The sequence below is a fragment of the Mustelus asterias genome, unplaced genomic scaffold, assembly GCF_964213995.1.
Source record: "Mustelus asterias unplaced genomic scaffold, sMusAst1.hap1.1 HAP1_SCAFFOLD_2860, whole genome shotgun sequence".
Taxonomy (NCBI): Eukaryota; Metazoa; Chordata; class Chondrichthyes; order Carcharhiniformes; family Triakidae; genus Mustelus; species Mustelus asterias.
In genome coordinates, this window is record NW_027592805.1 from 1 (window position 1) to 17,500 (window position 17,500).

General features: G+C 51.4%; 1 long non-coding RNA gene across 1 annotated transcript; it reads left to right on the forward strand.

Moving 5' to 3' along the window:
• The first annotated feature begins 818 nt into the window (after positions 1-818).
• LOC144490089 (uncharacterized) lies at positions 819-4,411 on the forward strand. Its single transcript, XR_013497155.1, has 2 exons — positions 819-971; positions 4,264-4,411. It is a non-coding gene; the product is annotated as an uncharacterized LOC144490089 (long non-coding RNA).
• The last annotated feature ends 13,089 nt before the right edge of the window (positions 4,412-17,500 follow it).

Below are 17,500 nucleotides of genomic sequence, written 5' to 3' on the forward strand. Positions count from 1 at the left end.
CTGACCCTCTGACAGTGCGGCACTCCCTCAGCACTGACCCTCTGACAGTGCGGCACTCCCTCAGCACTGACCCTCTGACAGTGCGGCACTCCCTCAGTACTGACCCTCTGACAGTGCGGCACTCCCTCAGTACTGACCCTCTGACAGTGCGGCACTCCCTCAGCACTGACCCTCTGACAGTGCGGCACTCCCTCAGTACTGACCCTCTGACAGTGCGGCACTCCCTCAGCACTGACCTCTGACAGTGCGGCACTCCCTCAGCACTGACCCTCTGACAGTGCGGCACTCCCTCAGTACTGACCCTCTGACAGTGCGGCACTCCCTCAGTACTGACCCTCTGACAGTGCGGCACTCCCTCAGTACTGACCCTCTGACAGTGTGGCACTCCCTCAGCACTGACCCTCTGACAGTGCGGCACTCCCTCAGTACTGACCCTCTGACAATGCAGCACTCCCTCAGTACTGACCCTCTGACAGTGCGGCACTCCCTCAGCACTGACCCTCTGACAGTGCAGCACTCCCTCAGTACTGACCCTCTGACAGTGCAGCACTCCCTCAGTACTGACCCTCTGACAGTGCAGCACTCCCTCAGCACTGACCCTCTGACAGTGCAGCACTCCCTCAGTACTGACCCTCTGACAGTGCGGCACTCCCTCAGTACTGACCCTCTGACAGTGCAGCACTCCCTCAGTACTGACCCTCTGACAGTGCAGCACTCCCTCAGTACTGACCCTCTGACAGTGCAGCACTCCCTCAGTACTGACCCTCTGACAGTGCGGCACTCCCTCAGTGGGTGATATTTTTGATGTCCGGTTGCAGAGCGGGGTCCGCAGATGACGATTGTGAGGTGTTTGTCTTGTGGATTGACGAAACGGTTCCCCAGGAGGCGAGGATACAGCCTGTGGGTCGAACGACCAGAGTCTCAACTTCCAGCTCCAGCCCCACATCGAGCCCTGACTCCGGCTGAGACAGGTCAGAGCTCTTTGATTTGATTTGATTTATTATTGTCACATGTATTAACATACAGTGAAAAGTATTGCCAAACAGACAAAGCATACCGTTCATAGAGAAGGAAAGGAGAGGGTGCAGAATGTCGTGTTACAGTCATAGCTAGGGTGTCGAGAAAGATCAGCTTAATGCGAGGTAGGTTCATTCAAAAGTCTGACAGCAGCAGGGAAGAAGCTGTTCTTGAGTCGGTCGGTACGTGACCTCAGACTTTTGTATCTTTTTCCCGAAAGAAGAAGGTGGAAGAGAGAATGTCCGGGGTGAGTGGGGTCCTTAATTATGCTGGCTGCTTTGCCGAGGTAGCGGGAAGTATAGACAGAGTCAATGGATGGGAGGCTGGTTTACGTGATGGATTGGGCTCCATTCATGATCTTTTGTAGTTCCTTGCGGTCTTGGGCAGAGCAGGAGCCATACCAAGCTGTGATACAACCAGAAAGAATGCTTTCTATGGTGCATCTGTAAAGGTTGGTGAGAGTCGTAGCTGACATGCCAAATTTCCTTAGTCTTCTGAGAAAGTAGAGGTGTTGGTGGGGCTTTCTTAACTATAGTGTCGGCATGGGGGGGACCAGGACAGGTTGTTGGTGATCTGGATACATAAAAACTTGAAGCTCTCGATCCTTTCTGCTTCATCACCGTTAATGTAGACAGGGGATGTTCTCCACTACACTTCCTCAAGTCGATGACAATCTCCTTCGATTCAGTGACATTGAGGGAGAGATTATTGACAGTGCGGCACTCCCTCAGCACTGACCCTCTGACAGTGCGGCACTCCCTCAGCACTGACCCTCTGACAGTGCGGCACTCCCTCAGCACTGACCCTCTGACAGTGCGGCACTCCCTCAGCACTGACCCTCTGACAGTGCGGCACTCCCTCAGCACTGACCCTCTGACAGTGCGGCACTCCCTCAGCACTGACCCTCTGACAGTGCGGCACTCCCTCAGTACTGACCCTCTGACAGTGCGGCACTCCCTCAGTACTGACCCTCTGACAGTGTGGCACTCCCTCAGCACTGACCCTCTGACAGTGCGGCGCTCCCTCAGCACTGACCCTCTGACAGTGCGGCACTCCCTCAGCACTGACCCTCTGACAGTGCAGCAGTCCCTCAGTACTGACCCTCTGACAGTGCAGCAGTCCCTCAGTACTGACCCTCTGACAGTGCGGCACTCCCTCAGTACTGACCCTCTGACAGTGCGGCACTCCCTCAGCACTGACCCTCTGACAGTGCGGCACTCCCTCAGCACTGACCCTCTGACAGTGCGGCACTCCCTCAGCACTGACCCTCTGACAGTGCGGCACTCCCTCAGCACTGACCCTCTGACAGTGCGGCACTCCCTCAGTACTGACCCTCTGACAGTGCGGCACTCCCTCAGTACTGACCCTCTGACAGTGTGGCACTCCCTCAGCACTGACCCTCTGACAGTGCGGCGCTCCCTCAGCACTGACCCTCTGACAGTGCGGCACTCCCTCAGCACTGACCCTCTGACAGTGCAGCAGTCCCTCAGTACTGACCCTCTGACAGTGCAGCAGTCCCTCAGTACTGACCCTCTGACAGTGCGGCACTCCCTCAGTACTGACCCTCTGACAGTGCGGCACTCCCTCAGCACTGACCCTCTGACAGTGCGGCACTCCCTCAGCACTGACCCTCTGACAGTGCAGCACTCACTCAGTACTGACCCTCTGACAGTGCAGCAGTCCCTCAGTACTGACACTCTGACAGTGCGGCACTCCCTCAGTACTGACCCTCTGACAGTGCGGCACTCCCTCAGTACTGACCCTCTGACAGTGCGGCACTCCCTCAGTACTGACCCTCTGACAGTGCGGCACTCCCTCAGTACTGACCCTCTGACAGTGCGGCACTCCCTCAGTACTGACCCTCTGACAGTGCGGCACTCCCTCAGTACTGACCCTCTGACAGTGCAGCACTCCCTCAGTACTGACCCTCTGACAGTGCAGCACTCCCTCAGTACTGACCCTCTGACAGTGCGGCACTCACTCAGTACTGACCCTCTGACAGTGCGGCACTCCCTCAGTACTGACCCTCTGACAGTGCGGCACTCCCTCAGTACTGACCCTCTGACAGTGCGGCACTCCCTCAGTACTGACCCTCTGACAGTGCGGCACTCCCTCAGTACTGACCCTCTGACAGTGCGGCACTCCCTCAGCACTGACCCTCTGAGGTGCAGCACACCCTCAGCACTGACCCTCTGACAGTGCGGCGCTCCCTCAGTACTGACCCTCTGACAGTGCAGCACTCCCTCAGTACTGACTCTCTGACAGTGCGGCTCTCCCTCAGTACTGACCCTCTGACAGTGCGGCACTCCCTCAGTACTGACCCTCTGACAGTGCGGCACTCCCTCAGCACTGACCCTCTGACAGTGCGGCACTCCCTCAGTACTGACCCTCTGACAGTGCGGCACTCCCTCAGTACTGACCCTCTGACAGTGCGGCACTCCCTCAGCACTGACCCTCTGACAGTGCAGCACTCCCTCAGTACTGACCCTCTGACAGTGCAGCACTCCCTCAGTACTGACCCTCTGACAGTGCGGCACTCACTCAGTACTGACCCTCTGACAGAGCGGCACTCCCTCAGCACTGACCCTCTGACAGTGCGGCACTCCCTCAGTACTGACCCTCTGACAGTGCGGCACTCCCTCAGTACTGACCCTCTGACAGTGCGGCACTCCCTCAGTACTGACCCTCTGACAGTGCGGCACTCCCTCAGTACTGACCCTCTGACAGTGCGGCACTCACTCAGTACTGACCCTCTGACAGTGCGGCACTACCTCAGTACTGACCCTCTGACAGTGCGGCACTCCCTCAGCACTGACCCTCTGACAGTGCAGCACACCCTCAGCACTGACCCTCTGACAGTGCGGCGCTCCCCCAGTACTGACCCTCTGACAGTGCAGCACTCCCTCAGTACTGACCCTCTGACAGTGCGGCACTCCCTCAGTACTGACCCTCTGACAGTGCGGCACTCCCTCAGCACTGACCCTCTGACAGTGCGGCACTCCCTCAGTACTGACCCTCTGACAGTGCAGCACTCCCTCAGCACTGACCCTCTGACAGTGCAGCACTCCCTCAGTACTGACCCTCTGACAGTGCGGCACTCCCTCAGCACTGACCCTCTGACAGTGCGGCACTCCCTCAGTACTGACCCTCTGACAGTGCGGCACTCCCTCAGTACTGACACATCAATGTGCATTCCCTTCTTGTGCTTGTGCTAATTCAGCCAATGGGTGTTTTTTATATCTGCAGGTCAGATGGTCGAGGGGGTTGAAGAAGGCCGCAAAGATTCGGAAAATCACTGAAGGCATCCTTACCCTGCTGAATAAACAGTGACTCTGTACAGTTACACAGAGGGTGATCCTTACCCTGCTGAATAAACAGTGACTCTGTACAGTTACACAGTGAGTGATCCTTACCCTGCTGAATACACAGTGACTCTGTACAGTTACACAGTGAGTGATCCTTACCCTGCTGAATACACAGTGACTCTGTACAGTTACACAGTGAGTGATCCTTACCCTGCTGAATAAACAGTGACTCTGTACAGTTACACAGTGAGTGATCCTTACCCTGCTGAATAAACAGTGACTCTGTACAGTTACACAGTGAGTGATCCTTACCCTGCTGAATAAACAGTGACTCTGTACAGTTACACAGTGAGTGATCCTTACCCTGCTGAATAAACAGTGACTCTGTACAGTTACACAGTGAGTGATCCTTACCCTGCTGAATAAACAGTGACTCTGTACAGTTACACAGTGAGTGATCCTTACCCTGCTGAATAAACAGTGACTCTGTACAGTTACACAGTGAGTGATCCTTACCCTGCTGAATAAACAGTGACTCTGTACAGTTACACAGTGAGTGATCCTTACCCTGCTGAATAAACAGTGACTCTGTACAGTTACACAGTGAGTGATCCTTACCCTGCTGAATAAACAGTGACTCTGTACAGTTACACAGTGAGTGATCCTTACCCTGCTGAATAAACAGTGACTCTGTACAGTTACACAGTGAGTGATCCTTACCCTGCTGAATAAACAGTGACTCTGTACAGTTACACAGTGAGTGATCCTCACCCTGCTGAATAAACAGTGACTCTGTACAGTTACACAGTGAGCGATCCTTACCCTGCTGAATAAACAGTGACTCTGTACAGTTACACAGTGAGTGATCCTTACCCTGCTGAATAAACAGTGACTCTGTACAGTTACACAGTGAGTGATCCTGACCCTGCTGAATAAACAGTGACTCTGTACAGTTACACAGTGAGTGATCCTTACCCTGCTGAATAAACAGTGACTCTGTACAGTTACACAGTGAGTGATCCTTACCCTGCTGAATAAACAGTGACTCTGTACAGTTACACAGTGAGTGATCCTTACCCTGCTGAATAAACAGTGACTCTGTACAGTTACACAGTGAGTGATCCTTACCCTGCTGAATAAACAGTGACTCTGTACAGTTACACATTGAGTGATCCTTACCCTGCTGAATAAACAGTGACGCAGCCCAGTTACACAGTGAGTGATCCTTACCCTGCTGAATAAACAGTGACTCTGTACAGTTACACAGTGAGTGATCCTTACCCTGCTGAATAAACAGTGACTCTGTACAGTTACACAGTGAGCGATCCTTACCCTGCTGAATAAACAGTGACTCTGTACAGTTACACAGTGAGTGATCCTTACCCTGCTGAATAAACAGTGTCTCTGTACAGTTACACAGTGAGTGATCCTTACCCTGCTGAATAAACAGCGACTCTGTACAGTTACACAGTGAGTGATCCTTACCCTGCTGAATAAACAGTGACTCTGTACAGTTACACAGTGAGTGATCCTTACCCTGCTGAATAAACAGTGACTCTGTACAGTTACACAGTGAGTGATCCTTACCCTGCTGAATAAACAGTGACTCTGTACAGTTACACAGTGAGTGATCCTTACCCTGCTGAATAAACAGCGACTCTGTACAGTTACACAGTGAGTGATCCTTACCCTGCTGAATAAACAGTGACTCTGTACAGTTACACAGTGAGTGATCCTTACCCTGCTGAATAAACAGTGACTCTGTACCGTTACACAGTGAGTGATCCTTACCCTGCTGAATAAACAGTGACTCTGTACAGTTACACAGTGAGTGATCCTTACCCTGCTGAATAAACAGCGACTCTGTACAGTTACACAGTGAGTGATCCTTACCCTGCTGAATAAACAGTGACGCAGCCCAGTTACACAGTGAGCGATCCTTACCCTGCTGAATAAACAGTGACTCTGTACAGTTACACAGTGAGTGATCCTTACCCTGCTGAATAAACAGTGACGCAGCCCAGTTACACAGTGAGTGATCCTTACCCTGCTGAATAAACAGTGACGCAGCCCAGTTACACAGTGAGCGATCCTTACCCTGCTGAATAAACAGTGAATCTGTACAGTTACACAGTGAGTGATCCTTACCCTGCTGAATAAACAGTGACGCTGCCCAGTTACACAGTGAGTGATCCTTACCCTGCTGAATAAACAGTGACTCTGTACAGTTACACAGTGAGTGATCCTTACCCTGCTGAATAAACAGTGACTCTGTACAGTTACACAGTGAGTGATCCTTACCCTGCTGAATAAACAGTGACTCTGTACAGTTACACAGTGAGTGATCCTTACCCTGCTGAATAAACAGTGACTCTGTACAGTTACACAGTGAGTGATCCTTACCCTGCTGAATACACAGTGACTCTGTACAGTTACACAGTGAGCGATCCTTACCCTGCTGAATAAACAGTGACTCTGTATAGTTACACAGTGAGTGATCCTTACCCTGCTGAATAAACAGTGACTCTGTACAGTTGCACAGTGAGCGATCCTTACCCTGCTGAATAAACAGTGACTCTGTACAGTTGCACAGTGAGCGATCCTTACCCTGCTGAATAAACAGTGACTCTGTACAGTTGCACAGTGAGAGATCCTTACCCTGCTGAATACACAATGACGCTGCCCAGTTACACAGTGAGTGATCCTTACCCTGCTGAATAAACAGTGACTGTGTACAGTTACACAGTGAGTGATCCTTACCCTGCTGAATAAACAGTGACTCTGTACAGTTGCACAGTGAGCGATCCTTACCCTGCTGAATAAACAGTGACTCTGTACAGTTGCACAGTGAGCGATCCTTACCCTGCTGAATAAACATTGACTCTGTACAGTTACACAGTGAGTGATCCTTACCCTGCTGAATAAACAGTGACTCTGTACAGTTGCACAGTGAGCGATCCTTACCCTGCTGAATAAACAGTGACTCTGTACAGTTGCACAGTGAGAGATCCTTACCCTGCTGAATACACAATGACGCTGCCCAGTTACACAGTGAGTGATCCTTACCCTGCTGAATAAACAGTGACTGTGTAGAGTTACACAGTGAGTGATCCTTACCCTGCTGAATAAACAGTGACTCTGTACAGTTGCACAGTGAGCGATCCTTACCCTGCTGAATAAACAGTGACTCTGTACAGTTGCACAGTGAGCGATCCTTACCCTGCTGAATACACAGTGACGCTGCCCAGTTACACAGTGTGTGATCCTTACCCTGCTGAATAAACAGTGACTCTGTACAGTTACACAGTGAGTGATCCTTACCCTGCTGAATAAACAGTGACGCAGCGCAGTTACACAGTGAGTGATCCTTACCCTGCTGAATAAACAGTGACGCAGCCCAGTTACACAGTGAGCGATCCTTACCCTGCTGAATAAACAGTGACTCTGTACAGTTACACAGTGAGTGATCCTTACCCTGCTGAATAAACAGTGACTCTGTACAGTTACACAGTGAGTGATCCTTACCCTGCTGAATAATCAGTGACTCTGTACAGTTACACAGTGAGCGATCTTTACCCTGCTGAATAAACAGTGACTGTGTACAGTTACACAGTGAGTGATCCTTACCCTGCTGAATAAACAGTGACTCTACAGTTACACAGTGAGTGATCCTTACCCTGCTGAATAAACAGTGACTCTGTACAGTTGCACAGTGAGCGATCCTTACCCTGCTGAATAAACAGAGACTCTGTACAGTTGCACAGTGAGAGATCCTTACCCTGCTGAATACACAATGACGCTGCCCAGTTACACAGTGAGTGATCCTTACCCTGCTGAATAAACAGTGACTGTGTACAGTTACACAGTGAGTGATCCTTACCCTGCTGAATAAACAGTGACTCTGTACAGTTACACAGTGAGCGATCCTTACCCTGCTGAATAAACAGTGACTCTGTACAGTTGCACAGTGAGCGATCCTTACCCTGCTGAATACACAGTGACGCTGCCCAGTTACACAGTGAGTGATCCTTACCCTGCTGAATAAACAGTGACTCTGTACAGTTACACAGTGAGTGATCCTTACCCTGCTGAATAAACAGTGACTCTGTACAGTTACAAAGTGAGTGATCCTTACCCTGCTGAATAAACAGTGACGCAGCCCAGTTACACAGTGAGCGATCCTTACCCTGCTGAATAAACAGTGACTCTGTACAGTTACACAGTGAGTGATCCTTACCCTGCTGAATAAACAGTGACTCTGTACAGTTACACAGTGAGTGATCCTTACCCTGCTGAATAAACAGTGACTCTGTACAGTTTCACAGTGAGTGATCCTTACCCTGCTGAATAAACAGTGACTCTGTACAGTTACACATTGAGTGATCCTTACCCTGCTGAATAAACAGTGACTCTACAGTTACACAGTGAGTGATCCTTACCCTGCTGAATAAACAGTGACTCTGTACAGTTACACAGTGAGTGATCCTTACCCTGCTGAATACACAGTGACTCTGTACAGTTACACAGTGAGTGATCCTTACCCTGCTGAATAAACAGTGACTCTGTACAGTTACACAGTGAGTGATCCTTACCCTGCTGAATAAACAGTGACTCTGTACAGTTACACAGTGAGTGATCCTTACCCTGCTGAATAAACAGTGACTCTGTACAGTTACACAGTGAGTGATCCTTACCCTGCTGAATAAACAGTGACTCTACAGTTACACAGTGAGTGATCCTTACCCTGCTGAATAAACAGTGACTCTGTACAGTTACACAGTGAGTGATCCTTACCCTGCTGAATAAACAGTGACTCTGTACAGTTACACAGTGAGTGATCCTTACCCTGCTGAATAAACAGTGACTCTGTACAGTTACACAGTGAGCGATCCTTACCCTGCTGAATAAACAGTGACTCTGTACAGTTACACAGTGAGTGATCCTTACCCTGCTGAATAAACAGTGACTCTGTACAGTTACACAGTGAGTGATCCTTACCCTGCTGAATAAACAGTGACTCTGTACAGTTCCACAGTGAGTGATCCTTACCCTGCTGAATAAACAGTGACTCTGTACAGTTACACAGTGAGTGATCCTTACCCTGCTGAATAAACAGTGACTCTGTACAGTTACACAGTGAGCGATCCTTACCCTGCTGAATAAACAGTGACGCTGCCCAGTTACACAGTGAGTGATCCTTACCCTGCTGAATAAACAGTGACTCTGTACAGTTACACAGTGAGTGATCCTTACCCTGCTGAATAAACAGTGACTCTGTACAGTTACACAGTGAGTGATCCTTACCCTGCTGAATAAACAGTGACTCTGTACAGTTACACAGTGAGTGATCCTTACCCTGCTGAATAAACAGTGACTCTGTACAGTTACACAGTGAGTGATCTTTACCCTGCTGAATAAACAGTGACTCTGTACAGTTACACAGTGACTGATCCTTACCCTGCTGAATAAACAGTGACGCTGCCCAGTTACACAGTGAGTGATCCTTACCCTGCTGAATAAACAGTGTCTCTGTACAGTTACACAGTGACTGATCCTTACCCTGCTGAATAAACAGTGACGCTGCCCAGTTACACAGTGAGTGATCCTTACCCTGCTGAATAAACAGTGACTCTGTACAGTTACACAGTGAGTGATCCTTCCCCTGCTGAATAAACAGTGACTCTGTACAGTTACACAGTGAGTGATCCTTACCCTGCTGAATAAACAGTGACTCTGTACAGTTACACAGTTAATGATCCTTCCCCTGCTGAATAAACAGCGACTCTGTACAGTTACACAGTGTGTGATCCTTACCCTGCTGAATAAACAGTGACTCTGTACAGTTACACAGTGAGTGATCCTTACCCTGCTGAATAAACAGTGACTCTGTACAGTTACACAGTGAGTGATCCTTACCCTGCTGAATAAACAGTGACTGTGTACAGTTACACAGTGAGTGATCCTTACCCTGCTGAATAAACAGTGACGCTGCCCAGTTACACAGTGAGTGATCCTTACCCTGCTGAATACACAGTGACTGTGTACAGTTACACAGTGTGTGATCCTTACCCTGCTGAATAAACAGTGACGCAGCCCAGTTACACAGTGTGTGATCCTTACCCTGCTGAATAAACAGTGACTCTGTACAGTTACACAGCGAGTGATCCTTACCCTGCTGAATAAACAGTGACTCTGTACAGTTACACAGTGAGTGATCCTTACCCTGCTGAATACACAGTGACGCTGCCCAGTTACACAGTGAGTGATCCTTACCCTGCTGAATAAACAGTGACTGTGTACAGTTACACAGTGAGTGATCCTTACCCTGCTGAATAAACAGTGACTCTGTACAGTTACACAGTGAGTGATCCTTACCCTGCTGAATAAACAGTGACTCTGTACAGTTACACAGTGTGTGATCCTTACCCTGCTGAATAAACAGTGACTCTGTACAGTTACACAGTGAGTGATCCTTACCCTGCTGAATAAACAGTGACTCTGTACAGTTACACAGCGAGTGATCCTTACCCTGCTGAATAAACAGTGACTCTGTACAGTTACACAGTGAGTGATCCTTACCCTGCTGAATAAACAGTGACGCTGCCCAGTTACACAGTGAGTGATCCTTACCCTGCTGAATAAACAGTGACTGTGTACAGTTACACAGTGAGTGATCCTTACCCTGCTGAATAAACAGTGACTCTGTACAGTTACACAGTGAGTGATCCTTACCCTGCTGAATAAACAGTGACTCTGTACAGTTACACAGTGTGTGATCCTTACCCTGCTGAATAAACAGTGACTCTGTACAGTTACACAGTGAGTGATCTTTACCCTGCTGAATAAACAGTGACTCTGTACAGTTACACAGTGAGTGATCTTTACCCTGCTGAATAAACAGTGACTCTGTACAGTTACACAGTGAGTGATCCTTACCCTGCTGAATAAACAGTGACTCTGTACAGTTACACAGTGAGTGATCCTTACCCTGCTGAATAAACAGTGACTCTGTACAGTTACACAGTGAGTGATCCTTACCCTGCTGAATAAACAGTGACTCTGTACAGTTACACAGTGACCTCAGAAACCACAACAGCACATTTTGAACTGAGCCTGATTTTGATGAAAAATCTGATGTTTTTTGTACAACGTTCCTCGTTCGCTGATGGTCCTCTGGGGGGAAATCTTTCATCCCTGGCTGTCTGACCCAGACCTGCAGCCTCAATTTGATCAGGAAATGCTAACTCCGACATCTCCCTCTGTCCCAATCTCCCGGGGGGTGTGAGGATTGTGGCTGAGTGGAGGGACCTGTGGCAAGGGGGGTAGTTACAGCGCTGCGGCACTAACCCCAGACAGACGATTGATTGGGGTCCTTCCACTGGGAGATGGGATTTGTGCAGGGTCTGGGAGGGAGCTGCGATCCCAGACATTGTAAATCCAGAAGAAACGTTTGGATTCGTTGAGAAATTCAGGAAGAATGCTGTTCCCCTGTGTCCGAACGTACTCCCATTCCCCACCTCCAACCCCTCTCCCTGTGTTGCTGACCTTCCTGTCTGGTAACACCACATTTCCAAATCCCTCCCTCACTCCCTCCCTCCCTATCTCTGTAACCTCCTCCAGCCCCTACAATCCTCATCCTCCTGTTCAAATCCCTCCCTCGCTCCCTATCTCTGTAACCTCCTCCAGCCCCAACAATTCTCATCCTCCTGTTCAAATCCCTCCCTCGCCCCCTCCCTCCCTATCTCTGTAACCTCCTCCAGCCCCTACAATCCTCATCCTCCTGTTCAAATCCCTCCCTCGCTCCCTCCCTCCCTATCTCTGTAACCTCCTCCAGCCCCTACAATCCTCATCCTCCTGTTCAAATCCCTCCTTCGCTCCCTCCCTCCCTATCTCTGTAACCTCCTCCAGCCCCTACAATCCTCATCCTCCTGTTCAAATCCCTCCCTCTCTCCCTCCCTCCCTATCTCTGTAACCTCCTCCAGCCCCTACAATTCCTATCCTCCTGTTCAAATCCCTCCCACGCCCCCTCCCTCCCTATCTCTGTAACCTCCTCCAGCCCCTACAATCCTCATCCTCCTGTTCAAATCCCTCCTTCGCTCCCTCCCTCCCTATCTCTGTAACCTCCTCCAGCCCTTACAATTCTCATCCTCCTGTTCAAATCCCTCCCTCGCTCCCTCCCTCCCTATCTCTGTAACCTCCTCCAGCCCCTACAATTCTCATCCTCCTGTTCAAATCCCTCCCTCACTCCCTCCCTCCCTCTCTCTGTAACCTCCTCCAGCCCCTACAATCCTCATCCTCCTGTTCAAATCCCTCCCTCCCTCCCTATCTCTGTAACCTCCTCCAGCCCCTACAATTCCCATCCTCCTGTTCAAATCCCTCCCTCGCTCCCTCCCTCCCTATCTCTGTAACCTCCTCCAGCCCCTACAATTCTCATCCTCCTGTTCAAATCCCTCCTTCGCTCCCTCCCTCCCTATCTCTGTAACCTCCTCCAGCCCCTACAATTCTCATCCTCCTGTTCAAATCCCTCCCTCCCTCCCTATCTCTGTAACCTCCTCCAGCCCCTACAATTCTCATCCTCCTGTTCAAATCCCTCCCTCCCTCCCTATCTCTGTAACCTCCTCCAGTCCCTACAATTCTCATCCTCCTGTTCAAATCCCTCCTTCGCTCCCTCCCTCCCTATCTCTGTAACCTCCTCCAGTCCCTACAATTCTCATCCTCCTGTTCAAATCCCTCCTTCGCTCCCTCCCTCCCTATCTCTGTAACCTCCTCCAGTCCCTACAATTCTCATCCTCCTGTTCAAATCCCTCCCTCGCTCCCTCCCTCCCTATCTCTGTAACCTCCTCCAGCCCCTACAATTCTCATCCTCCTGTTCAAATCCCTCCCTCGCTCCCTCCCTCCCTATCTCTGTAACCTCCCCCAGCCCCTACAATTCTCATCCTCCTGTTCAAATCCCTCCCTCGCTCCCTCCCTATCTCTGTAACCTCCTCCAGTCCCTACAATTCTCATCCTCCTGTTCAAATCCCTCCTTCGCTCCCTCCCTCCCTATCTCTGTAACCTCCTCCAACCCCTACAATTCTCATCCTCCTGTTCAAATCCCTCCCTCGCTCCCTCCCTATCTCTGTAACCTCTTCCAGCCCCTACAATTCTCATCCTCCTGTTCAAATCCCTCCCTCGCTCCCTCCCTCCCTATCTCTGTAACCTCCTCCAGCCCCTACAATTCTCATCCTCCTGTTCAAATCCCTCCTTCGCTCCCTCCCTCCCTATCTCTGTAACCTCCTCCAGCCCCTACAATTCTCATTCTCCTGTTCAAATCCCTCCCTCGCTCCCTCCCTATCTCTGTAACCTCCTCCAGCCCCTACAACCCTCATCCTCCTGTTCAAATCCCTCCCTCGCTCCCTCCCTATCTCTGTAACCTCCTCCAGCCCCTACAATTCTCATCCTCCTGTTCAAATCCCTCCCTCGCTCCCTCCCTATCTCTGTAACCTCCTCCAGCCCCTACAATTCTCATCCTCCTGTTCAAATCCCTCCCTCGCTCCCTCCCTATCTCTGTAACCTCCTCCAGTCCCTACAATTCTCATCCTCCTGTTCAAATTCCTCCCTCGCTCCCTCCCTCCCTATCTCTGTAACCTCCTCCAGTCCCTACAATTCTCATCCTCCTGTTCAAATCCCTCCCTCGCTCCCTCCCTCCCTATCTCTGTATCTCCTCCAGCCCCTACAATTCTCATCCTCCTGTTCAAATCCCTCCCTCCCTCCCTCCCTATCTCTGTAACCTCCTCCAGTCCCTACAATTCTCATCCTCCTGTTCAAATCCCTCCTTCGCTCCCTCTCTCCCTATCTCTGTAACCTCCTCCAGTCCCTACAATTCTCATCCTCCTGTTCAAATCCCTCCCTCGCTCCCTCCCTATCTCTGTAACCTCCTCCAGCCCCTACAATCCTCATCCTCCTGTTCCAATCCCTCCCTCGCTCCCTCCCTCCCTATCTCTGTAACCTCCTCCAGCCCCTACAATCCTCATCCTCCTGTTCCAATCCCTCCCTCGCTCCCTATCTCTCTAACCTCCTCCAGCCCCTACAATTCTCATCCTCCTGTTCAAATCCCTCCCTCGCTCCCTCCCTATCTCTGTAACCTCCTCCAGCCCCTACAATTCTCATCCTCCTGTTCAAATCCCTCTCTCGCTCCCTCCCTCCCTATCTCTGTAACCTCCTCCAGCCCCTACAATTCTCATCCTCCTGTTCAAATCCCTCCCTCCCTCCCTATCTCTGTAACCTCCTCCAGCCCCTACAATTCTCATCCTCCTGTTCAAATCCCTCCCTCCCTCCCTCCCTCCCTATCTCTGTAACCTCCTCCAGTCCCTACAATTCTCATCCTCCTGTTCAAATCCCTTCTTCGCTCCCTCCCTCCCTATCTCTGTAACCTCCTCCAACCCCTACAATTCTCATCCTCCTGTTCAAATCCCTCCCTCGCTCCCTCCCTCGCTATCTCTGTAACCTCCTCCAGCCCCTACAATTCTCATCCTCCTGTTCAAATCCCTCCATCGCTCCCTCCCTATCTCTGTAACCTCCTCCAGCCCCTACAATTCTCATCCTCCTGTTCAAATCCCTCCCTCGCTCCCTCCCTCCCTATCTCTGTAACCTCCTCCAGCCCCTACAATTCTCATCCTCCTGTTCAAATCCCTCCCTCGCTCCCTCCCTATCTCTGTAACCTCCTCCAGCCCCTACAATTCTCATCCTCCTGTTCAAATCCCTCCCTCGCTCCCTCCCTCCCTATCTCTGTAACCTCCTCCAGCCCCTACAATTCTCATCCTCCTGTTCAAATCCCTCCCTCCCTCCCTCCCTATCTCTGTAACCTCCTCCAGTCCCTCCAATTCTCATCCTCCTGTTCAAATCCCTCCTTCGCTCCCTCCCTCCCTATCTCTGTAACCTCCTCCAACCCCTACAATCCTCATCCTCCTGTTCAAATCCCTCCCTCGCTCCCTCCCTCCCTATCTCTGTAACCTCCTCCAGCCCCTACAATTCTCATCCTCCTGTTCAAATCCCTCCCTCGCTCCCTCCCTATCTCTGTAACCTCCTCCAGCCCCTACAATCCTCATCCTCCTGTTCAAATCCCTCCCTCTCTCCCTCCCTATCTCTGTAACCTCCTCCAACCCCTACAATTCTCATCCTCCTGTTCAAATCCCTCCCTCGCTCCCTCCCTATCTCTGTAACCTCCTCCAGCCCCTACAATTCTCATCCTCCTGTTCAAATCCCTCCCTCCCTATCTCTGTAACCTCCTCCAGCCCCTACAATTCTCATCCTCCTGTTCAAATCCCTCCCTCCCTCCCTCCCTATCTCTGTAACCTCCTCCAGTCCCTACAATTCTCATCCTCCTGTTCAAATCCCTCCTTCGCTCCCTCCCTCCCTATCTCTGTAACCTCCTCCAACCCCTACAATTCTCATCCTCCTGTTCAAATCCCTCCCTCGCTCCCTCCCTCCCTATCTCTGTAACCTCCTCCAGCCCCTACAATTCTCATCCTCCTGTTCAAATCCCTCCCTCGCTCCCTCCCTATCTCTGTAACCTCCTCCAGCCCCTACAATCCTCATCCTCCTGTTCAAATCCCTCCCTCGCTCCCTCCCTCCCTATCTCTGTAACCTCCTCCAACCCCTACAATTCTCATCCTCCTGTTCAAATCCCTCCCTCGCTCCCTCCCTCCCTATCTCTGTAACCTCCTCCAGCCCCTACAATTCCCATCCTCCTGTTCAAATCCCTCCCTCGCTCCCTCCCTCCCTATCTCTGTAACCTCCTCCAGCCCCTACAATTCTCATCCTCCTGTTCAAATCCCTCCCTCCCTCCCTCCCTCGCTCCCTCCCTCCCTATCTCTGTAACCTCCTCCAAGATCTCCGTGTTCTTCCAATTACGGCCTCTCGAGCATCCCCCGATTCCCATCTCCCCGCCATTCGTGGCCAAAATCCCTCCCTACACATCTCCATCTCTTTCTTTTTCGATCTCTCTCACCAGTTTCTACCTCTCCCTCTCTCTGCCTTTCTCTCCATCTACACCATATCTCATTATCTGTCTCTCTCTGTCCATCTATCGTGTTATCTCTCTCCCTCTCTCTCTCTGTGTCTCTCTCCATGTCTATCTCTCGCTCTCTCCCTCACGATGTCTTTCTCTGTCTCTCTCATCTGCAATTGTTCAGTACGGGCACCGGGGGGAGTGTCGGTCTGGATTATGGAGCTCAAATCCCAGAGTGTATACATCTACCCCCGACAGTGCAGCACTCCCTCAGTACTGACCCTCTGACAGTGCGGCACTCCCTCAGTACTGATCCTCTGATAGTGCGGCACTCCCTCAGCACTGACCCTCTGACAGTGCAGCACTCCCTCAGTACTGACCCTCTGACAGTGCGGCACTCCCTCAGTACTGACCCTCTGACAGTGCGGCACTCCCTCAGTACTGACCCTCTGACAGTGCGGCACTCCCTCAGCACTGACCCTCTGACAGTGCAGCACTCCCTCAGTACTGTCCCTCTGACAGTGCAGCACTCCCTCAGTACTGACCCTCTGACAGTGCGGCACTCCCTCATTACTGACCCTCTGACAGTGCGGCATTCCCTCAGTACTGACCCTCTGACAGTGCGGCACTCCTTCAGTACTGACCCTCTGACAGTGCGGCACTCCCTCAGTACTGACCCTCCGACAGTGCGGCACTCCCTCAGTACTGACCCTCCGACAGTGCGGTATTCCCTCAGCACTGACCCTCTGACAGTGCGGCACTCCGTCAGTACTGACCCTCTGACAGTGCGGCACTCCCTCAGTACTGACCCTCTGACAGTGCGGCACTCCCTCAGTACTGACCCTCTGACAGTGCGGCATTCCCTCAGTACTGACCCTCTGACAGTGCGGCACTCCCTCAGTACTGACCCTCCGACAGTGCGGCACTCCCTCAGTACTGACCCTCCGACAGTGCGGCACTCCCTCAGTACTGACCCTCCGACAGTGCGGCATTCCCTCAGTACTGACCCTCTGACAGTGCGGCACTCCCTCAGTACTGACCCCCCGACAGTGCAGCACTCCCTCAGTACTGACCCCCCGACAGTGCAGCACTCCCTCAGTACTGACCCTCTGACAGTGCGGCACTCCCTCAGTACTGACCCTCTGACAGTGCGGCACTCCCTCAGTACTGACCCTCTGACAGTGCGGCA